Here is a 25,545-nt window from a genome sequence, read left to right as displayed (position 1 = left end):
ATGTAATCTCTTGATTACATTCAGTCTTATGGATACATATATCTGTAGGTGGTCAGAAAGATGACTTTTCATTTAGCTGTAATTTGATATATAGAAAATATACGAGGATATGATTCATAGCCAGATCTATTGTTCCATGAGACTATAGACACTTAAAGCCTGCCTTGTTCCTCTTACTCAGATTAACAAAAATAACAATCTCACCTCAGTCTAACTCCAAATGCACACATTTACCTCACATTTACCTTCAATCAAGTTGAACTAGACTAAAGGCCTTTGTAAATAGACCGTAAGTTTAAAAGTTTACAGTTATACACAAAATCAGAGTCACAGGTGTCTATCAAGATTACTAACACAAAGCACCCTAAGAAAAGCATGCTGATTCTTCCCTTGCCAAGTCCACGGACAATAGACCTATGTCTCAAAGTCTGTCTCCTTTGGGCACTATGGCCCTCCCTCTTAGTCCTGAAACCTTGAAAATGTGCTGCCATGGCAAATGGCTCCGCTCCTTATCGCTTACCCTAGGAATGTGCTTTTGACCAATGAGAGGTAACTCCTGTAACTTTTGCTATTGCTTCAAGCCTCCTGTGAAAGAAGAAAGAATTAGGCAAGATGAGAAGAAGCAGGAAGATGAGAACAGAGAATTAGAGCTAAGAAATTATAGATAATTAGGCCAAAAAAATAGGAGAATAAAGAGAGAATAAAGAGACATGGACTGAAAAATCACAGTGTGAGTGGATTCATTCCTTCATCCTCAGATACTTAATTTTTTCCTCGCTTATGGTAGCATCTCTTTAGAACTTTAAAAAGAAGGCTCTTAAGGCAGGCCTGTGGTGACATTTTATCTGTGTCTCCCAATAAAATTTGCCTGGAGATCAGAGGAAAAAGCCAGCCACCATATAGAAGTCAGGCAATGGTAGCACACACCTTTAATCCTGTCACTTAGCAGGCAGGGATCTGTCTGGATCTCTGTGAGTTCAAGGCCACACTGGGAATGGAACCAGGTGTGGTGGCACATGCCTTAAATTCCAACACTAGTTAACCATGGAGGTCTGGAGGTCTGTACAGACAGACAGGAAGTGACAGAGCTGGGCAGGAAGAAAAAATGGCGTAGCTAGGCAGAGAGAGGAAATGAATTAGCAGAACAGAAAGGAATACAGGCATGGGTATACAGGAAGTAGGTCTCTTTGGAGACTGAAGGTCGGTAAGGTGAGGTTAACTTGTGGCTTGTTCTATTCCTCTGATCTCTCAACTTTATCCTCAATTTCTGGCTTCATGTTTAATTAATAAGACCATTTGGCAATTCATTAACACAGGCCCTAAAAAGTCTTCGTTAGAACACTGAGACCCTGTACAGTCAGTGACCTGATAACTGAGGTCAACTGAGAGACTAGTGAGTAGGTGGCTTATACAAGCATGGACATACTGCTCACAGACTGATCATTCATGCTTGGGCTAGACAAACATTACACTATTCAGAATGGTGTGCAATTGAAACCATGCATCATTGATTTCGAGAATTTTCCATTTAATGTTTTCAGACCATGGTTGCCAGTTGGCACATAAAAACACAGAGAAAGTGAAACCACAGAGAAGGGAGAGACTAGTTAAGCTTAGGGTGAAAGCTGAAGAAGGACTCCTGTTCCTGGCCTGACTCACTATGTCACGTTGGCTCTGCTTTGCCTCATACACTAACTTCTCTAACATCACTCTCTTCTCTAGTTACATCAGATTCTAGGAATGACAGGACTGATGAACAGCCATTTTTATGACAAAGGATCAAACTGTCCTCAAGGAAGGGCAAGCCTGGAGGAACAGGAGCCCCCATGATGAAATCACTCCCCCAGTGTTAGTTACTTTTCTGTGGTTGTAACCTAAGACCCTGACAAAAAGCAACTTAAAGAAAAAAAGAACTATTTTAGCTTACGGTTCCAAAGGGGACATAGGCCCCGATGGCAGGGGAGACATGAGGCAGACCTAGCAGTCAGAAAGCGGAGTGATCACACCTCAACCACACACAAGATGCAAAGAGTGAGAACAGGAAGTGTTGCTGGGGTATAAAACCTCAAAGAAAGCCCACTCCCAGGGACATACCTCCTCTAGTAAATTCCAATTCCTAAAGCAGGAAGATTTAGGTTTAGAACCTAAATTTACAATTGTGGTTCTCAATCTTCCTAATGCTGTGGCCTTTTAACATAGTTCCTCATGTTGTGGTGATCCTCAACCATAAAATTATTTTTACTGCTACTTCTTAACTGTCGTTTTTATACTGTTATGAATTGTAATGTAAATATTTTTGGAGACAGAAGTTTGCCAAAGGGGCTGTAACCCACTGGTTAAAAATCACTGTCTTAAAGGGTTCATAACTTTTCCAAACAATGCCACTAACTGGGAACCATGTGTTCAAACACATGAGTCTTTGGGGACACTCTGTATTCAAACCACAACATTTCCCAAATAAAGTCACTTAACTCATGCTTTGTTAGCCCCACATGGAAAGCAAAACAGTCATCCTGAGTGATAATGATGATGATTTTTCCAGAAATCTGCTGTCACCAATGTGTACATTAACCATCTCATTTGTTTCTTAGCTACAAAATTTCTAACTTCCTCTCAGCCCATTAAGACAGACTCTGGGTCACTGTCCTGCTTTACAGGTACTTCCTTACATGACTACACTGAGACATGCTCCTGTCTCTGCCTTCGCCACTGCTTGTCTCTTTGTTTGGTGCAGTAGGACAGGACATGGGGAGAGTCCACGGTCCTCTCAGGGTGCCGCTTCTACCTGAAATTCAAGTAACTAAGCCATCTCTTTTGTTTCTTTTGGCATCTTCCACATCCATCTGAGCTATCCAGAACGTCTTCTTTCATTCGTCTTGGCCTTAATGATTTGTCTTTGCTACTGGGATCTTTTCCAACTAACAATTATTATAAAGGGCAGAGAGAAACCCGTTTCTCCCTTTATGACATTCTTTATAAAGCTAAGCTCAAACTTCATGTTATACACATTCTAATAATATATACTACACTTTAGTTATACTATATGTACACACATATGTATAGTCACAGCATGTATGTAAGTAGAACTGTGCATTAAGATGCATCAGAGCAAATAAGGAGCCAATCTAAGTGGTATTAAGGCAGGATAGAAAGATGGGGGAAATTAAGGGAACATAGGAAAGGAAAGAAGCCCCTTACTGTGGGGTCTTGTTGAAGTCTCTTGAAGCTGAATGTAAAGAACTCATGCAAAATTAGCAAAATTTGTTGTGAATGTTACTGACAAAGTTGATATTTCTTTTATATACACATATTTCAATTTAAAAATGTGAAAACAACAATGATGAAGGCCTAATTGCCCATGACCAAATATGGACTTTCTTCTTTTCCAATTGTAAACCTGCAGTTATCTGGGAATCTCACATATGGAAGACAATAAACATCATTTACAATAAAACCTGTATCTTAAATTCCATGGCCAGTCTTTCTAAATTCCAATGTGTGATGGAGAGTTGTAATAGTCAACTTCACACAACCTAGAATCTCCTGGAAGACGGTTTCAATGAAAACTGCCCAACTCACGGTGGGCTGGGGAGATGTCTGTAGGAACTGTTTTGTTTATTACCTAATGGAGGAGATGCAGCCCGAAAATAGGCAGTGCCGTTCCCTGGGTTTGTATCAGAAGTTGTGTAACAGTGAAGAAAGTGAGCTATGCAGTAGGAATCGCCTCATTCATTTCTCTCTGCTCTCAACATTGGCTGTGGCTAGAGTCTGCCAGTGCCCACTCTGACTCCCCTCAATAAGGGGCTGAAACTGGAAGCTTCAAGTTTATGTCTTGAGCTCCCCAATGATGGGACTGTAAACAGAATAAACGTTTTCTTCCTTAAAGTTCTTTTTGTCAGCACATCTATCATAGTAACAGAATTGGAACTAGTCCATCATAGAATCTCATCCAAGGCACTTCAAGATCGCAGTCACCAAAGGGTAGAGAGGAATTGCCTAGAAATATTTGGAGCAGTAATTTCAGAAACCACCGGAATCTTCTATGTGACTCTTCTGAAGGCGCTTACACATGGCTCTCTTAAAAAGGCTTCATCCAAGTTTGCGTATGTACAAACCCTTCTCTAATCCTTCTCCTTCTATTGCTGCCCATGTTTAAATCTAGGCTAACCCTCTTAATAAACCCCAGCTGGGAATCCTGGCATCACATGGGCAAAGTTCCCCACATGTTACTCCTTAGTCAGCTGCAAGTAGCAGCACTGAGATGAACCTCAGGCCCAGGTCCTCTTCCCACTGACATCTCTTCTAGTGACCATGAAGGGACAACATGTGGGGAAGTACTGGGAGTTTCCCTGACTGCTGTTGAACACCTCTACTCCCCTAGCTTGTATGTCACTTGGGTTTTCTGTTTCTTGGAGAAAGTCGAAAGCCCCACCTGATGTATAATGACTATAACTGAAGGTCTTAAGATAGGTGTTCCCCTAGCATTATCAACATCCATTCCTGAGCCACATGGGACAATCATGGCTATTTGCAAAGGTATCACTGGAAAGTCTATTTACCAACATCCAAAGTTATTCTCTTGTCTTTATGCCATCAGCCAGAGACCCTATCAAGGAGAAGTGACTTTGCGGTAACACCAAGAAAAGTAAGCCTTGAAAAGCAGAAAGTTACAAAGCCTAAAAATATTGAGAATGGCTGTTTCTATGCATGCCATTCTCCAGACCTCTCCTGAAACTGGCCTACTACCATACCATACTTTCTATAACTCCAGCAGCCTCAGGTACAAGAACTCTGCAGACCTCCTCTATTGCTAGCTTGCTTTATAACCTCAACTTTTCTCCTTGTGACAGCATAATTCCCCACTTTCAGTTCTAAATTCTCCCAACACACACACACACACACACACACACACACACACACACACACACACACACACACACACACACATATATATTTCATCAAAAGTGCTTTCCAAACTTTCTAAGGCAGTGGTTGTTTCTTAACCTGTGGGTTGCAACCCCCACATGGGTGGCATATCAGCTATCCTGCATATCAGTTACATTAAGATTCATAACAGTTGCAAAATTACAGTTATGAAGTAGCAGTGAAATACAGCATGAGGGAGCTGTATTAAAGGGTTGGAGCACTGGGAAAGTTGAGAACCACTGCTCTAAGGCAAAGACAAATTTAAACTATACAGGTCTGCATGTACTAATCATGCCTCTGAGATGTTCTAAAGAAGCATAATAAGGCAATTATATAGAGATGGTTTCCAGGGACACACAGAGGGAAATTAGCCACCCAAGCTATGGGGCTGTCCAAGGCCCATTAATGGCAGTACTGGAAAGGCTGGTGATGTGGTCCAGGTAGGGAACTCAGTGTGATCATTTCAGGTTATTTTCTTTTTCTTCCCATCCATTTCCTTTCAGACACACTAGAGAACAGGCAGAATATAGTTTAGTCTCATTATATGTTTTTTTTTAAGGGAAGGAATTTGGTCTAAAAGGGCATTGCAGGAAAATTCCCCATCTCCAAGGGCATCAGCCTGTGCTGTTTCTGAAATGGGAAGAATTACTGCAGGCTGCTGAACAAACTTCACTCTTGGACCTTTTTGTTCTTACTGCGTGTTCACTTGAGGCTCATCGTTAATTAGGTGAGGTTCTTTGCCTTTGAGATGCAAAATTTCTATCTTGCTTTTATTATGAGCTATTGGAGAAGTACCGATTTCAGGTTAAGGATTGTTTTGTGTTATGGAGAAAAAAATTAGAATACCAGTCTAGTCCTGGTACATGATAAATCTAAACAAAAGTTATAAATCATTTCATTTTTACATTTATTGTTATATATGGCTATACATTTGTATGCATTGCTCTCATTGAGTGAAAATGAGGACATGACCATCCCAGGCATGATTGAGAAGGTATTTATTGTAGATATGAGGGAGAGAACAGCCAGAGGCATCTAGAACAGTCTAGACTGAACATGGCCATCAGAACAGACCAGGCCATGGGGTGATTGGGGAGTGTGGAGAGACAAAGAAAAGAGAGACAGAATAGGAGACGATAAATGGATGAAGAGAGGACCCTAGGAGCCGAGGGCCAAGAGCACTAATAGAGCACATAGCCAAAATGGCTGAGTTATATGTGAAAGAAAATCTGGGGGAAAAGAAGTGAAGCTCAGGGTGGGCTGGAGAAGTTTAGGGTAGGGTAGGGTAGGGAGATGTGACTAGAGGAGCCATTATTGTAACTAGCACTTTCCAATGTTTCCAGTGCTAGGAGAGACTGGCAACTAGAGTCCACTTGGATATGTTAACAGGTACCTCAGTCAGCCAGTTGTCCTGGGTTTCTTTGGGACTTAATACTCACATGTCTTTATACATTTATATATTGTTTTCTTGGCAGCAAATTGATTTATAAGTGCATGTTCACATAAATGAAAAATGTTAAATTAGTGTGCGTTATTACAGTATAACTGGAGTTTTAAGGTAACATTGCTGGCTCTGGTTTCCAAACAAGCTTAGCCACCAATCCTAGTACATCTATTAAAGATACAAGTGATGGGGAGGGATGAGGGGTAGATTTGATCAGTGTGCCTAAAGTGGAGGGGACAAATAAAGAGATCCATTTACCTCAAACACATCTTTGGTTACTGGCATGAGCTTTAGACTTAAAGGGGAGGACTAAAACGAGATAAAAAAATTTAGTTGGGCAGTCTTGGGTCAGGCAGTCTAAGGTTTGACTAATGTTGTCTCAGTTCTGCTTCTGAAATATGGTCCAAAGAAGTCCTCCTTGCTTGAATAGGCAAGTTGGTCTTCAGGAGATGGCTACTTATGTTCCAGGGTACAGCCTCACCAGGATGCATGACTGTCATCATCTGGTGGTCCTGCTACACTCTGTTGTTCCAAGGTTTGGGACCATGACTTAACTCTGTGCTGTCAGTTTGACAGGAGGGGGAAATGACTATGCAGACATTCTTACATGACTAACATGCTTACACACAGAGGCAAGCAGGCAATTGGGGAGAGGGGTGGGGCGGGGAGGAAAATGGGCAGGGGATAAAGGCAGGGATGCTGGGTTTCTATCATGCCTTTGTTGCCTTGTGGACCCAAAAAAGAGGCCACTGCTTTCTTTACAAGGCACCTTCTGAGTAGCTGCTATTATAGGAATTAAATTGCTAGTAGATCAGTTCATTTAAATGAGTTTGTAAAAGGAAGTAAAAATGTCTCCCGGGTTGTTAACATGTTTGGCCTGTGTTCTATATGCAGTTTCAAGACTTTTAAGTTTTTAAAGGAAAATAAGGCGGAAAGGTGCATCAAGTAAGATACAATGGATATAGAAAGTTCTAGACATTATGAGAATGCAATGAAAAGAATATGAAATAGATTTTGGTAAAGAAGATTAATCAGAAAAGGCTTTGAGATTAAAAAAAAAGTTTGTCCCTAAAGGAAAGGGTGTGGTGGTATTGTGTTCCCCAAAATACTGTGCACCCTAATAAACTTATCTGGGGTCAGAGACAGAACAGCCACTAGATACAAAGGCTAGAAAATGGTGGCACTGACACGTTTAATCCTAGCACTCCAGAGGTAGAAATTCCTCTGGATGTCTATGAGTTCAAGGCCACATTGGAAACGGTCAGGCGTGGTGACACACGCCTTTAATCCCAGAAAGCGAGCCTTTAATCCCAGGGAGTGGTGGTAGAAAGCAGAAAGGTATATAAGGCGTGAGGACCAGAAACTAGAAGCATTTGGCTGGATAAGCTTTTAGGTTTTGAGCAGCACAGTTCAGCTGAGAGCCATTGGGATGAGGACACAGAGGCTTCCAGTCTGAGGAAACAAGACCACCTGAGAAGTTGGCCAGGTGAGGTTAGCTGTGGCTTGTTCTGTCTCTCTGACCTTCCAGCATTTCACCCCAATACCTGGCCCGGGTTTGATTTTATTAATAAGAACTTTTAAGATTCCTGCTACAAAAGGACCCATTCAAAGGAAAGAGAGGAAGAATTAAAGATGAAAGCAGAAGGCTTAAGCCTATCTCATAGGAAGGGCTAAGTCATAAGATTGATAAAAGTGAATCTTGAAGATAACATCTATATGATTGCATTTACTATAACTAAAGGTATTTAGAATTTTCCTAGAGTCAGATATTTTTTTAAAGGTGATTATTTCATCAATCTGCTCCAAACAATTAAAGGAAGCTTTAAAAAGAAAATAATAATAATAATAATTATTATTATTATAATACATGATAAAATATAGTCAGTAACCAGTCTCCCCAGTCAGATACCCCTACAGCAGTTTTAAATTTGACTTTTGGAGATTTGAAGAACTGAACACAATAATGACAGCCTAAAAGGCCCAGGAACGCCACAGCGATAGCCTTAACTCTGGGGAATGGTGAGTTTTCCAATCAGAAAAGATCCTGCCCTTCTGAAAATCCCAGGCTAAAGGGGACTGAACAATTCCCAGGAAACTGGAAGACTGTCTAAAACTGGGTCTTAAAGACTAGGGTAAAAAGGGCTGACATTGGAAATGAGTGTCCCATCCCAGGGCGGGGGAGGGGAGGAGGAGATGGTTTTTACCCCTAATTACTGGTTGTCCTGGAGAACTGAAGCCTCTTAAGGATCCTCAGAGAAAACCCCCTCAAGCGACTACAGATATCCATCAAGAAGCCTGGATTAACTCTTGACAGGGCAGGTATGATGGAAATACTTCTTTCTTTTTGAAAGCAGGGGTTCCCTTCTCTACTTTCCTTGAAAACTACAACCTTTTCTAAAAGTGCTCATCATAACCACCATTGATGGGAGATGTAATTTTTTCTCAAGCCTTTCATTTCTTCCTGAAGTTCTTGTCTTTTTGTTATGAGGAGATGGGATACCCTCTGCAGGGTCTTTTGGTACCTTGTTGGTCTGTATATAATGCTCTACTTTCCCAGGTTTAAATGCCAATGGGAAGCACTGATTAGCCCAAGATCTAAAGGCCATTAGTTAAAGAACGGTACTTCTCCATTCAGCAAACTCAAATATCTATACTTTTTAACCCAAAAATTCCAAATGAAACGACTTAGCTATGTCTTTGAATTAAAGGACAGTTCCCTTGGACATATTACGTCTTAGAAAAGAGTATCTATTTTGAACGGATAGTATGGCAACTGTTCAGTACCCTTGTACATTGGTGCCATGGAGATTCAGAGATTGGTGTGATCTGTTAGAAAATACAGCAGCTAAAGAATTAAATTCCCTGGTTTGAAAAAATATGTTACTTCAAATAAGAAAAAAAGATGCAGAAAGGTATAGATAGTATAAGGGTGCAATGAAGGGATGAGTATGAAAGATTTTTGGTAACAAAAGTTAAAGAGCAAATACACTGCTTCTAGATTAAAAAAAAAAAAAAGTTTTGTCTCTGAAGGAAAAGACTATTCCAAGCAAAGAGAAAAGAAAACTTGAGCCTATCATAGGAATAGCTAAGTCACCAAAAGACTGAGAAAAGACGAAACTTAAAGATAACAAGTATATAATAAAAATAGCTTCTAAGAGTTGTAGAATATTGGGTGCCTCAAGAAAAGGTTCAACTTGCCCCACAAAGGTGGAAATTTAGGGTTAATCTGAACTCTGGGACAATGAGCTCTGACCTCCAAAAGAAAGATCCTCTGATGGTTTAAGGCAGCACAGAGCCAGCTCGGAGCCTTTGCAGCATGGCTGGGTCCTATGGAACTCACTGCCTACACATTGGCCTCAGAGCTCAGCCACTTCAGGAGGCTACTCAAGCCCATCTCTGGAACCCTCTAATAGATGAGTAAACCACAGTGTTTCCAAAAGTCGAAGAAGTTACTGTTACGAGCCCAAGCCTTGAGAATCCAGAATATAGAAGAAAGCCTTTGCCTTTCACATAGCAGAAAAAGAAAGCATAAATGGGAGCCCAGAAGCTGAGGAACATTCTCAGACTTGGAGCTCATTCTTCAGAGCAGCTGGACTCTATTGTGGTGATATTTTATTTGTACTGAAATGTGGTGATATTTTATTTGTGCTTTAATAAATAAAGCTTGCCTGGAGATCAGAGGAAAAAGCAAGATCAGTAAACAAAGAAGTCAGGCAACAGTAGCACATGCCTTTAATCCTATCATCTGGCAAGCAGGGATTTGTTTGGATGTCTGGAAGTTCAAGGCCACATTGGAAACAGAGCCAGGTGTTGTGGCACATGCCTTAAATTCCAACACTAGTTAACCATGGAGTTCTGTACAGACAGGAAGTGACAGAGCTGGGCAGGAAGAGGAAATGATGTAGCTGGACAGAGAGCAAATCAGACGGCAGAACAGCAAGGCGTATAGGCGTGGGTAGATAGGAAGTAAGTTGCATTTGGAAGTTGTGGAATTGGTGAGGTAAGGTTAGCTGTGGCTTTCCTTATTTCCCTGATCTCTCAGGTTTTCACCCCTATATCTGGCTCCATGTTTTTTGTTTTTTTAATTTAATAAGACCATTTAGAAATTCAGCTACACTCTAGAGCATGTGAGAGGCCAGGGCGTTTACAAGCTCTAACAGCTACAGCAACGGTAAGAGATGAGGTAATCGAACTCACTCCAGGACACTAGAGAGAGGTCCTAAACCCTCACCAAGTCCATAGCATCTTTGGAAATGAAAGATACCAATGGTTAACTATCTGAAATGAAGCACTTTATTAGGAATCACCAAAACTGATCTTTACAGTTTGCCACATGGTAAGCCTACTAACTTTGCTCACGTTCCAGAAACACACAAATTAGCCTACTCCTGTGTGGAGCCCATGGATCACAAGTGTATGCAAGTGGACCTGACTTAAAAGATGAACCCTTAATAAGCCCATGTGCAATTGTTTACAGATGGAAGCAGCTGTACAGACTTGGGAACTGACAGGCAGGAACGCAATAGTGGCTTCCAGAAGACAACAAAGGCTATACGTCTGCCTCGCAAAGCTGAGCTCATCAACTTAACCAGAGCTTTCTAACTGGGAAAGAAATCAATGTGTCAACGTTTACACTGACGCTAAACATGGTTTCCTAGTTCTTCATGTTCACACAGCTGTATGAGAAGAAAGAGGACTTTTAACAGAATTTTTTTTTTTCTCCATAAATATGCTCCTGAATTTTGTTTCCTCTCTAAGGCATCTGGCAACCCACATAGGCAGAAGTGATACATAGTAAGGGTTATCAGAAGGACAATTCCTTATGACATCAAGGAAATAAACCACGGACACAAGTGCCAAACGTGCAGCACTCCGGGGACAACAGAGACGCCTCTTCTACCACTCTCCCCAGGGTAAGCACATCTTACACAGAAGTAGGGATCCGAGAAGAAATAGGCTGCTAATCAAAGATGTAGGTAGAAAATGGCCAGTGGTGGACTCAAAGTGGACTTAAGATTCTGCCGTCCAAAGAAAAATAAGAACCGTCATCACTCATGTCACCAGAGAAGAGAAGCATTAACTTCTCTAGTCACTCATGCCTTTGAGGGAAAAGATGAAAATCTATAACTAGAACTCATCATCGGGCCTTGTTCTCTTTAGCTCTATATTAATGCAGAAGGTGAAGCCAGGTCACCACTTTACTAAACACCATACAAAGGAGAGGGCAATCCCTAGAAAAAGACTGCCAACTAGATTTCACTGAGATGTCTCTCTGTAAACCTTCTAGTGTTTCCTGACACATATGCAGGATGGATGGACACTTACCATACTTGGATCAAAAAGAAATAAAATAAGTCATGTAAAGCCTTATTCCCTATAATAAAAGCTCTACCTTCTGGGCCTTTACAGCCTCAAGAGCATCTTGAAGACAAGGTCTTTTATACCTGTGAACCTCAGAAGACTTAAAAGCTTCCTACAAGAAAAAAAAAATGTCTTAACTTCTTAAATGCTGTTATGAACCTATCCAAAGGTGTAAATTACTTTATATTTTCCTTTGCTTCATCGCTTTCCTTTCAGATCCCATTGGTATGAGATACACTGAATGACCATAACCTTACATTCTTCCATCGAGTTTGCTTCACTCTGGATTCCTTTTCCTGGAATCATTCTTCTGCATTTTGTCACAGTCTTAATAAGTAACAGTCATTTTTTTAATAGCCTAAAGGATCTTACTTCTAAACTTGAAAATTAAGAGAATGCAGAAACTTGAAAGCCCTTCCCTTGCTATTCTGAGAGATTTTCAAGGAAAACTAGCACTATTATTAGAATGTTGGTAATATATACCTGAGAACCGGGACAACACATGTCCTCAGCTCTCAAGATTTACAACCTCAGAATCTATGTCACTCTCTACTTATGCTTTAATGATTTGCTAACATCATTAGCATGTATCTCTTGATAAAAAGGTCTTGCTATTTTCAGTGTGAATCTTATTAATTAGACATAACAATCTGCTGCATGAAGTGTCATCTGTGTCATTGATGGCAGGAATAATGACATGGTTTCTTACAGATTTCCATCAAATGATGAGATTATACTCTGGTCTCACAGCTCGTTGGACATTCTTGTATCCCCCTTAGGCCAAGCAGGTTGACACTTTTGGTACCTGGATACAGAGTGTCTATGCCCTGATGAAACCATAATTTCTAAAAAATGGATCTTTGGCCATCATCAAATTGTGGGGATCAAATTCTCACAGGAGAAAATTGAGGCACGATAGAAAGATAGGGAAAATTAGGGGAACATGAAAAGTAAAAAAGCCTCTTTACCCAAGAGTCTGGCTGAAGTCTCTTAAAGGTAACAGTTAAGAACCTCAGCAAATTTCTTGTGAAGGTTACCTTTATAGAGATAATACTTATTTCATATTGAGACAACTGAAATAAGAACGTTAAAACAGGGGCTAGAGAGATGGCTATGCAGTTAAGAGCAGGGACCGCTCTTCCAAAGGACCTGGATTCAATGCCCAGCACCCACATGGCAGTTCACAACTGTCTGTAATTCCAGTTCCAAGGGACCCAACACCCATGGCAAAACATCAATGCACATAAAATAAAAATAAATAAATATTAAAAAATGATAGAGTATATTTGGGCTGGGGAGATGGCTCAGAGGTTAAGAGCACTGGCTGTTCTTCCAGAGGTCCTGAGTTCAAGTCTCAGCAACCACATGGTGGCTCACAACCATCTATAATGAGATCTGATGCCCTCTTCTGGCCTGAAGGCATACATGCAGATGGAACACTATGTACATAAATAAATAAATATATCTTTTTTTTTAAAAAGGACGTTAAAACAGCAATGAACTATACTTAAGGCCTAAGAATATATCACTATGTATGGTCATATATTTTTCTCCCTTTCCAACCTCAAACCAGCAGTATTCTGAGAATCTCCCTTCTGTGACCATTAGGATCCATGGTTTTACCTTATCAGATTGTAACCATACCCAAAGCTCTGCAGAAACACCCTATGCTCTCAGTCACTGAAAACAGAGAGGTTTTCCTTAGTGACTCAGAGAAGCACTGCCGAAGCCCAACAGATCCTACAAAGAGCTACTGCTAAAACAATAAGCACAATTCGTTCCTGAGAAGACCACAGCCAACTGTGTACTATCTTTTCCTTAAATGCTTACATCTACAAAAAGATCGCTTCTTAATAAATTCTAATTCTGCTTCATTCTGACTCATTCTCCATTTCTTTTCTGTGGCTCAGAAAAGAACCTCAATTTTACTTAAGTCGATGCCTCTGAAGAAAAGTCCTCAGGCTGCTGGTGACAGCAGTGTGGAGCTATAACTCTGGCCCAAGCCTCACAGTGCTGAAATCTTAGGACAGTGCTTTTACTCAAATGGTGATTTATTTTAGGTCAAGATAAAAGACACACCTAACATCTCACTCACATTAAAGATATTTTGCTTAACATAGTTTTCTTTTTAATAACATTTTATTAAGGTTTTTTGTTTGTTTGTTTGTTTGTTTGTTTTTTAGAGGACACGGATCACACAACAGAACCCAGAAATCCACGTTTCATATGCAGGCAGCAGCCAGACCAGTTAAGGATGCAATTTGGCAATGTAAATCCTTTTCCCTTGAAGTGGATCACCAGTCACAAACTCTGATTTTCAAAGGAATGTTTCAAATTTGATTTTTAAAGAAACCTCATTTTCTTCCAAAGCTGCTAAATACAGTATTTATAAACTAAATAATGAAGTTCCATGAATTAACAGAAAGTTATAATTTTCAGATTTTTTTCAAAACTAGCAAGGTGACTACTAATTAGAACTGGTAGTTTTAGTTAAATGGTAATTTTAAAATGGTAATTAAATACTAATTAAAATGGTAAATTTTAAATGTCTTGGATCTAGTACTTATCATAATGACACTTCTAAAGTCTATTACTAAATTTGAATTATTTCAATAAAAGTCACAACTGTCATGCAATGATGTAGAAGATTTCAGAGGATGCATGCAACATGAACCCCAGCACAGGAAGCTAGCTTTGTGGCTTCTTTTCAAGTTTCACATGTTTTCACTTCACAGTTTCAACATTAATTAGAAAAGTCGTAAAAGACTCAGTAATCTCCAGGCCCTGGATATAGACAGGAGTAAATGGAAGCCTTCTGATGAGACAGCCTCAAGTACAGACAGGGTTCACTCCTGCTAACAGGTGGGAATTGTTTTTCTGTCACCACGGTGACATTTCAGGAGGCATCTGTCTACCAACAGACATACTTCAATGCCAACTACTCTTCCTACTTGAGAAGCTAATAGGGAAATCCCAGTTTCTGCTCTCAGGAAGCTGTGCCACCATCAATGGGCAGATTAATTAATACCTGAGACATTCAGGTTCCTCATTCTGCTCACGGAAAACAAACAGCTACGAATGATGGTTGTGGGGAGATAATCTCATTAAATGACAGTATTAAGAGAGCCTGTGACATGTATAATATAATATATATATATATATATATATATATATATATATATATATATATATATATATAAGAACTTATTTATTGAAAGAGTTTTATGTTCTGGGCAATATGCCAGATATTCCACAGGAGTTAATAATTCAATGTCCCTGAGCTGTGGATTGTGCTTGAGTGTGCTTACCTAAGCAGACTGTCTGGGCACTGAGCAAGGGTTCATACAAGGACACTTTAGATTGTGGCTTCAGACGAGAAAGAAGAGGGCAAAGGGGAGGGGCTTTAGTGGAATTTGTGTGTATGAGATGTACCTTCCGAAGGACCTCGTGCTGTCCTTGGAGTCCACTCCAATAAGAACAATTATGTAAACATGACTGACAATAATTTTAATGAGCACTCTTCTGTTCTTATTAATTGTCATTTTCATTATGTCTTTTGACAACAATAAAAAATTTACATGACTATTAAAATTCATAATAACTTAATTTTTTCCAGAAACAGGAGTAATGTATAAGTTGTCAGAATATTTAGCAAGACTTTTATGGCACATAATAAGGTTGTAGAGAATGAAAATCAAAAAGGATGAGTTCTGTATTTACAAATTAAATTTGTATGACCAAGAGGAGGAAGGAGAACAGTATTTCCTATTTTAGCTAAATGGTGTGTTTTATTTATTGTTATTTAAATTAACACAAAACAAAATGGTGTTCTAAGAACTAAATTTCTATTCTCAGGGAAAACAGAATAAATATATAATAATCATGTGACTTCAAACTTCAAACTTTGTTCTCTCTAGCATTTCCTTATCCAATTTCCTTACTTCTTATCTATAATATAAATTTCAAAGGTTATATTGACATACTTGATTGAAAACATGAGAACATATTTAAAAGCATTTAATTAAAAGCAATATTTAAAACATGGCTTGAGTTTGCTTGTTTTATTGCTAGCACTTTTGAATTAGAGAAAATAAAACATCCCATTAAACTTAAACAGCTCGAAAAAGAAGGGGGTGGAGACATCTAGTTAATTTTAAGGAAAATTAAATGTTAAATTAAGACTCCCAGTCACATTTCCACTTATTTAAAAAAACTCATGGCTTTCCAAGAAACTGATCAATGGAGAAGAAACATAAGATCTGTCAATATGACTTTTGGGTATATTCTTGACAGAGTATATTCAAAATATCTGCACATCCTTATTTACTGTAGCAATATTCACGACAACAAAGTTACGGAAACAGCCCAGAGTCCATAAACAGATGAATGGATAGGAAAAATGTGGAGTTTTATTTACCAATAAGAAGGAATAATATCACCTCTTTTGCTGGAAAATGGATGTAACTGGGATGATCATAGGAAACAAAATAAGCCAGACTCAGGAAAACAAGCATCACATATTTTCCCTCATTTATAGATCCTGGGGTTTGGCTTGCTTGTTGGTTTATTTATAGATACATAAAAAAAGCAGAAGAGAAAGTGGGGAGAGGAAGTGGACTGTAGGAAGGGGAAGGCAGGGGAAGAAAGAGGAGGATTCAGAGGGTAGCTATGATCAAAACATGAGACACATGCAACTGTCTTGATGAAACCCAGCTCCATGCACCATGAACACATATGATGGAAAGAGTAAAGCAGAGTTTCTCCAGAGTGACTTTTAAAACCACTGGGCAACAAACACTCTACTGATGTCACTATTGGTTAAATAAGATACTGCAAACACACAGGAACGGTGATGGCCAATCAGAACGTGTTGCCAAGCTTTGTATTGCCAAGCTCCTGTTAGGATATTTGTGAAGGGAATTCTAAACTCACATACAAATTAAACAATTGGATATCATTCCTGTCAACTGTTGGTTCATTTTTTAAAATAAGCTATTTATTTATTATTATTTATTGTTTCAATTATAAATATTGTATAAAGCCCAATGGGAAAACTAATTTTCATCTTCCAATGATACCTTAAGAAAAGTTTGGGAGGAAAGACAGTTAAAGAGAAGTAACAGAAAATGTCAATGTTTGCAGCAAAATTCTCCTTTAAAAAGAGATAACAGCACTCAAGACTCTAGGCAAATTAAATTATTCCATGCACACAGGAAGACATTTTTTAAAGACAGGTCAGAAGTTATGGTTAGCAGTTTTTGTGGAAGCGCACTCACTCTAGGAGACAAGCGGCTGAAAGTCCCCAAGAGAGCACTTAGGAAGAGACCAGCACTGCGTGGTTCTATTTAAAGAGGACCAGCATCCAAAGAGCAGCCAACAGATGCTCAACATGCCTTCCAGGAAGGGATGACTCAGATTTCAATTCACAGAGCTTTATGTGATGTCACATCAGCTCATGCTAGAACACAGGTTTGGGAGCCCTGGATGTCAGCAGAAAGGACATACCATCTGGTGAGAGGTGAATTGTAACTTTCAAAATACCTGACAAAGTCCCAAACTATAGTACCCACAAAGTGAAAATACAACTTTATTGTGAAACATTACCAATGTCACAATTTAAAAAATACATTCATACTGGATTAGAGGAAGCCCAAATCCAGTGACTTGTATCATTGTCAGAGAAGAAAACTGTATTTAAAGACACAGAGACAGACTAGAAAAGGAAGGGGTCATCAAAGAGAGGCAGAGCCACAAGGACAGCTGGTAGGCATGAGCTGATGGAAAGTGGGAAAAATCACTCCCTAGAACCTTCGGCGGAAGCTGTCCTGTGGACACCTAATTTCAGACTGCAGCCTTGTGGAATGCTGACGATGATCTCAGATGATACAGTTTGCCATGGCAGTCTCAAGAAACTGGCCCATCCACTCTACTGACTGACTCAGTCTGGGACTCCCTTGTGCTTCTTATCTGTGTTCTGTTGGTTTAAAGATTCCCAAAGGAGATGATTTCCCTTGGAGACAAATCAGAGGTCCCGTTGAAATGTAAGCTATAGTTCCCGGCATCAGCCTTCAGAAAAAAAGATTTAGCTAGTATGGCTTTATGGGAAGAAGAAACCAGGTGATATGCTGAGGTCCCGTTGGGGCTTCCTCACCTGAATGTTATGGTAAGTAGATGTGGGCAGCAATCCTGGTTTGAAAGGAGCACAAGTTAGGAGTCCAAGTCCCCGAGGCATGAAAGTCTGGTTTTGTCACAGATCACTGACAGAGAGCAGCAGAGGTCCAAGCTCCGAGAGAAACTTGTCTAAACCCAGAGCAGGTCCCAGACTGCTGACTGGTGTCCATATAAGGAGAAGGAAGAATCTGTTGAAGCTTTAAGATGAGCTATAGGAGTAAGGGTTGCAACTTGTCCCAATAACCAGGTTCTCTTAAATGCTATCTCCTAGAAGGAAGGAAGCCTACCAGGGTCCCATAGGAGCCTCTTGTAGCTCATATAAAAAGACATGATCTGAGGGACACAAGGTACAGGCTACAGAAGATGTTCCAGGAGCAGTCACACAGACACCCGTTAGAAACAGCCAGTTCATTTCCTAGCTGCAGAGTCCTGACGAAGACATCCCTGAACCCTTCACCCTTCAGAACACCATCAGTTTTTGGTGAAGAAAAGTCTGAGTCAAAGTAAGGCCTCCTTGTAAGGGCCGGCTGCATCTTAACACGTCGTTAGCAAGTAACACTTTTTTTTTTTTTTTTTTTTAAAGATTTATTTATTATGTATACAGCATGTGTGCCTGCAGGCCAGAAGAGGGCACCAGATCTCATTACAGATGGTTGTGAGCCACCATGTGGTTGCTGGGAATTGAACTCAGGACCTCTGGAAGAGCAGTCAGTGCTCTTAACCTCTGAGCCATCTCTCCAGCCCTTTTTTTTTTTTTTTTTTTTTTTTATAATTTAAGGTTTTATTTATTTATTTATTTACTTATTTATTTATTATGTATACAATGTTCTGCCTGCATGTTTGCCTGCAGGCCAGAAGAGGGCACCAAATCTCATTATAGATGGCTGTGAGCCACCATGTGGTTGCCGGGAATTGAACTCAGGACCTCTGGAAGAGCAGTCAGTGCTCTTAACCTCTGAGCCATCTCTCCAACGCAAGTAACACTTTTTACAGTGTCCCCAATCTGCTTTGTTTGCTCCAGCTACATAGACTCCAGACATCTGCGCATATGTGAAATGAATTCGTATAACTAGAAATTAACTGGATAACTGCAGTGTTTCAGAGCCCAGGAAGATCAGTGGTTTCCTATCCCGGTAGGCTCAGAAATGCATAGAAAACTGCAAAACTATCTTGGCATTTGTGCACCACTCTCAGTGATGCTGTATTAATGGCTGTGGTTTGGGGCTGGGTGTAGGCACTTCCTAAAAATCTTTCCAAGGTGACCTTGTGCAGCCCAAATTGACTACTGTTGACAGAGACATGAAATTAAGTCGGTGGCAGGGGGACCTGAGTATTGATTCTCTGTGTACTACTCAACCCACAAGCTTTACTCACATTATGGGTCCGGGAACCCGTCCACATTAAACTGTGTAACCTATAATCAAGCATGCATGAGAAGGAGGCAGATTATCTTAAAGTGATCTTTGCCTTCAAGCATTGTGGATGTTTTTTATGACAACTTTCCTGCCAGGCTATCTCTGCCTGTCTTGTCTGGGAAATCAGTACCATTTTTGGTGGTTCCTGCAATAAACATTCACCTTTGACCTTGCTCACTTCTGGCCCTTGAGAGGAAGTGAGCAATATCCTTGCTTCTGCTACCAGAAGCCATGCTGGGGGCTGACACTGAGGCCTCCCCTGGGAGATTTTCACATTCACATTTTTTTTTTCTATTTTTTTTTTTAAGTAGCTAGTGAAGAGCTATAGAACCTTCAAATAATGTTTATCCCAGGAAAAGATCATTTCTTTCATTTAGCATCGCTTTCTATCACGAAACTGGGTAACTCTCTGATCCAGCGAGTCTGGATCTCCCAGGCTTCTGTCCGAACACTGAGAGACACAATGATAGCACATGGGAGCGTCGTGACTACAGAGGCATTTTGCCACCCCTTAAAGGAATAATTTTATCATGGTCAGCTTTTTAATGAAATCAATTGTTTCTTGTCTTCTCTTCCCTTCTGTGGTCTTGAACACAGACTCTGCCCACTTTGGTTTTTTGAGACAGGGTTTCTCTTTGTAGCCCTAGCTGCCCTGGAACTGGCTCTGTAGAGCAGGCTGGCCTGGTGTGCACCACCACCCAGCAAGGTCTGCTTCTTTTATGTTACTGCTATGAGGAATGAAAGCCAAATGTTTACTGAAGGCTTCTTGAATTACTTTTTAAAGCAATAGATTTATTTTTCAATTGGCTTTTGCAAAATTTGTAAAAGAAAGGTTACTTACAAAATAATCTTTTCCTTACACACATCTGCAATGGCTGTGATTATTCAGTTATTGAAGGTGGATGTGTCACGAGTGAAACATTTTTTAAAAGGAATATTTACTGCCATCTGTCATATCAGTAATGGTTTCAAAGACAAAAATTTTAAAAAGACAGAAATAAGGTTGGCAAGATGACTCTCTGGGTAAAGGCACTTGCGACTCAATGGTGCCAGTCTGACAACTTACGTCTGATACTTGTGTGACCTGGCTCTGTCTTTTCCCTGTGTACATGTGTGCCACTCTGTCTCTGTCTCTTTGTGTGTATGTCTGTCTCTCTCTCACAAACACACACAATTAAAAAAATAAACAAAGAAAGAAAAGATACAGAGTCCTTAAGAGCTACAAGCCCAATTAAAGCTGTAAAAATGAACTGTCTGGTCCAGCATTCTCTGTCTCATCCAACTCTGTGGAGACTTGTTGTGGGATATTTGATCACACTTTGTGAAAGGTGCCCTCTGATTCATTTAATAAAGAGCTGAATGGCCAATAGCTAGGCAGGAGAGGTTAGATGGGACTTCTGAGAAGAGAGAGATTAGATGGGACTTCCGGGCAGAGAGAGGAACTCAAGGTGAACCTGGCATGTGGGAGATGCCAAGGAGAAACTTAGGAAGTCAGACATACAGAATGAAGAAGAAGTAAAAAGCCACATGGCAGAATGTAGAGTAATAGAAACAGTTAATTTAAGCTATAAGAGCTGGTTAGAAATAAACCTAAGCTTTCACAATTAATAGTAAGTCTCTGTGTCATTACTGGGGAGCTGGTGGTCCCGAAGAAAGTTTGACAAGAACGTCCAACTACATTTGATACCCAAAGTGTGGCACATAAATCCACACAGGACCTGAGAAAGCTGAAAAAAGTTCTGAACACAGAGTGGGACACAGCTCCCCAGTAACCACAGTCCCAGTGCTTGCAGCTGCTATGCTGCAGCTGAGCACTTGACTAGCATGCTACTACCTGCAGGAGACAGCAGAGGCCCAGAAACTTCCCAGATGTGGGGCTGATAGACTGGTCTCCAAGCCCAGGCAAACAGGCCTGAGGATCCACTCTCAAGGAGGGAGTGGAGCCAGCCATGAACACCATCTGCTAAGCAGAGCCACGTAGTGGTAGTCTAGCAGTTTAAGGTTTGGCTTATGCAGTCAGAGAAATGCTGCAGATATACAAAAAACAAAAACAAAAACCAAAAAGAGGTCCAGGTCGAAAAACACTGTAAACAGGTCAGGTACAGTACAGTACGCTTAAAATGTGCTTAAATGCTGAAGAAGAAAAAAATGGGTACAGTCATAAAAAAATAGTTTAAAAATAATAAAATCTTTAAAAAGTAAAGTAATATAAAAAAAACAAGCCATGTAAGAGGGGAAATACACAGGATGTCTGGATCCTGTATGGTGCTTTGTTGACTTCGAATTTTTTTAATGCCATTGAGCAAAAGGCAAATGTTATGGACAGACACTAGATTATAGAAAAAACTGCTAAATTAAACCAACGTATATTTTTTAAGGATGTCATAACTTCAGAGTGGAAGTCAGGGAATGTGTTGTACTTGGGGAGAGGTTGTGCCATTGCTTCCATTGGAAACAAAAAGCTATGGATTCCTTCAAAATTAATGAAGATCACATTTAACTGGGGAGACTTCCTGAAAATCTTGGCTGGAGGCATGAAGGAAGAAATCAATAAAAACTACAAGACAGGTGACGTATAAGCTGATCCCTCTACATGGGAACAGCTCTGAGCCTGGAGGAGAGATGATAAATCTTATTGGCTACACAGACCCTATTACAGCTTGGTTATACAGTCCAAATGGATATATAAAGTTGACAGATGTCCTTTAACTGCTCAAACAAAGGAGAAGCACCTTTAGCTCATTTGTGCACACTGAATATTCCATACTTGTGTTCATGCAGATATGTATGCTACCTTTAAAAGCTTGTATGTTTTCAGGAAAAAAAAAAAAGGACCAGACACAAATGAAGACATAAGTAGCCCAGATGATCCAGCCTCTCAGAATGCCTCTGTTGCAGTTTCCTCAAAAATCTTCATCCAGAACAACTTCAAAGCAGCTAGCCAAGATGATCCAGCCTCACAGACTATTCTAGCCAGGACTTCAGCTAAGCCCTGCACTTTCCCATTATACAGAGACTGAATGAGAACAAACTCTCCCAGGACTTGACCATTATCTCAATAGTCTCAGGGTCCCCTAAAGATGCTGTCATCCCCAGAGCAGGAAGCAATCTACAGAACATGACGCCCACATTCCCAAGATGTGGGATGGGTAGTTTTTGGCCATTTGGTGCTATGCTCATCATAATTTGGGGGGGGTAGTTGTAAGTTATTATTGGTCATGGTCAGGGATGAAACTAAGCAAAGGAGGTTAGGTTCAGGGATCTCTTTCTGAAAGGATTTTAAAAAGGAGGTATATAGGAATGATAGGATAAAACAGTAAGATTATTGAATCTACTTTTTTTAGGATTTAAAAATCTCAACTTGCAACATTAGAAAGAGCAGAGTTCATCTAAAATGTAAGCCAAGTTTGTATGTATAACTTTATATAATGAATAGTAGTTATTTGAAAACCAACAATGCCTTTGTAATTTATTGAATCTACTTTTAAACGAAAAAGCAACTCAAGTAATACATCTCAAATAAAGGTGTGTTACTTTTGTTTATGTTGCACTTGTTTAACGATGTAAGGATGTACGAATAATTATGCAAAGATGGGTTGCATTTGTTCCATGTTGTCTGCCTAAGGCACCTGACTGGTCTAAAACAAACTGAATGTCCAATAGCTAGGTAGAGAAAGGACAGGCAGGGCTGGCAGGCACAGAGAATAAAAAGGAGAAATGGAGGCTTGAGAGAGAAGAGAAGAAAGATGAGAGAAGGAGAGAACCAGGGAGACGCCTGGGGCCAGAAGCCGGGCAGATGCCAGCTGGTCAGACACAGAGAAGCAAGAAAGTCAATGAGCCCTAAGGCAAAAGGTAGATAAAGAGAAACAGGTTAACTTAAGTTAAAAGAGCTAGCTAAAAACATGCCTAAGCTAGGCCAAGCATTAAAGACTAATAGTAGGTCTCTGTGTCATGATTTGGTATTTGGTTGGTGGCCTAAAAAAAAGCCTGGTACATACATGTTTCTACGCTTGTTTAGGGTATTTTTGTATACTGATACAAATTTAAGGTTATTTCTGTTATAACAACTGTATATATGTTTCTACTCTTGTTTAAGGTATTGTACCTATGTGGCTCATTTCAAAATGTAAAATTCTAGTCCCTGAAGGCTATTATTACAAACTACTTAAGGTAATTAAGAAATACAGGTTAATAGTTAGTCATTTATAGCAATCAAACTTGTAGTTATGTTAGGTATGTTTTCAAGGTCAAACAAATATATTTTAGATAAGACAGGTGGTCATCAAACACTTCAGAGATCTACAGAATGTGGCATTGAAAATGTTTTAACAACATAAGGCTTTTCATGACAGTGAGACATGTCTGCTCCTGGCAGCACCAATTTACTTCAAAAAAGGATGGTGGGTACTGAAGATCCTCCATAGAGAGTTTGCTTTCTTTGTGGCAAAGTTAGCCACTGGGCAAGAAACTGTCCTTGTGGTTAACTGCTGACAGTATCGTATTCAAATTGGACAAGCAGGATATAAAGGAAGGTGACCGTCAAACTTTGCCAAGACAAGGTAGGGGAGCCCTTCAAAATTCCTGCTTCATGGAAAAAGTCTGTCAGATATTGTAGGCCTATAGACTGGAGATGGATGCTCCAACATTGCAGAGGAACCTTAGGTGACTGCCTGGACAGTCAGATGTCTCTGTTGTTTCTATAGTTTTGGAAGTTGTTTGCTCTGCACTTCCTGTTTACTCAGGTAATATTATATCCTTCTCATGTCTCTGATAAGGTTGAAGACTAGATAGTTGTAGTTATAGTTGTCCTTGTTACCAAATTCAGAAAAGAAACTCACAAAAGAAATGTAATACAGCTGACAGACATAAATGCTTAAGTTATTTAAGAAAATATTTTAAGGTCTAAAAAGAAATTTTTAGGTTGGTAATACAAGTTATGATAGAAAGTAGTTTAGGTATAAAACTTTGGATTCACCAAGATAGAAGAGATAATAGTGTAGTTTCTCTGAATTTGACAAACACAAATTGACTGGACATTGTGAATGCAATCCTTACTTGATAATTGTTCTTACTGTATATAGTTTTACTGTGTTAGAGTTAAAACCTTTTCTTTTTATTTAGATAAAAAGTGGGAAATGTTGTGGTATATTTGATCACACTGTGTTAAAGGCACCTTCTGGTTTGTTTAATAAGATCTAGATGGCTAATAGCTAGGCAGGAGAGGTTAGGTGGGCCATCCGGGCAGAGAGAGGAACTCAGGATGAATCTAGGTGCCTGGGAGATGCCAGGAGACACTGAGGAAGTCACACGTACAGAATGGAGGAGACGTAAAAAGTCACATGGCAGAACACAGATTAACAGAAACAGGTTAAGTTATAAGAGGTAGTTGAAAACAAGCCTAAACTAAAGGCCAAGCTTTCGTAATTAATAATAAGTCTCTGTGTCATTACTGGGGAGCTGGCAGTCCCAAAGACTGACAAGAAAGTCTGACTACAGAGATTTCTAACATATTTCAAGTTAATATCATATATTTTCAAAGATCTACCTTTGGTCATTGATTCTTTTTCTTTTTTATTTTCTTTCTTACAGACTATTGCAAATGTTGACCTTAACTATCACATACCTCTGAAGAAAAATAAAAATATTGCCTAATAGCTCCTTAAAAATAATCGCAGAAATCCCCTTTTGAAGGGAATCAGTCTGGAAACCTGAAGGAGAACCAACTGTATTTTAAAAACTAGACTTTCAGTTTAATATATATGTGGCATAACACCAAATTTCCACTTGTGACAAATCTGGCTCCCATGTCCCTGATCATTCCTTAGTGACGTTGGTTGATTCTTTCTCTACTCTGCTCATTTTTATCAGACTATTAAAATCCACAAGTAGGCCTTGAAAACTCAAAGGGCGAAATACTTGAATTCTATAGGGTACCATTCAGAAATTGACATAATCCTGGGACACTAGCATGCTCATTTTAGGAGGCAGAGGGTTACTCCAAAACTAACAAAAACCACACAACAATGTGAATGTCTGGTCTTTTCTGAGCATCTGGGGTTTCTCTTTGAATTCATAGCAAGAATCTTCATTCTTAAATTATTTTGAATTTATTCTACTGCAGATGTCACTCACTGATTAATTACAGGGAAAAATGATCAAGAATACATATTTCCTCACAAAAGCTGACATACGCAACGATAAAAGACATCTATTTCTCCAGCCAGTGAC

General features: G+C 39.7%; 1 protein-coding gene across 2 annotated transcripts in view; it reads right to left on the bottom strand.

Annotated features, from left to right (window-relative positions):
• Positions 1–25,545, bottom strand: part of Prex2 (phosphatidylinositol-3,4,5-trisphosphate dependent Rac exchange factor 2) — a 308,185-nt gene that overhangs the window by 62,456 nt on the left and 220,184 nt on the right. The gene's annotated exons all lie outside the window — the stretch shown is intronic.

Source organism: Peromyscus californicus, unplaced genomic scaffold (genome assembly GCF_007827085.1).
Source record: "Peromyscus californicus insignis strain IS unplaced genomic scaffold, ASM782708v3 Scaffold_5__1_contigs__length_169319896, whole genome shotgun sequence".
NCBI classification, from domain to species: domain Eukaryota; kingdom Metazoa; phylum Chordata; class Mammalia; order Rodentia; family Cricetidae; genus Peromyscus; species Peromyscus californicus.
Note: the sequence above shows the minus strand (reverse complement) of the source record. Positions and strands in the feature narration are given on the sequence as shown.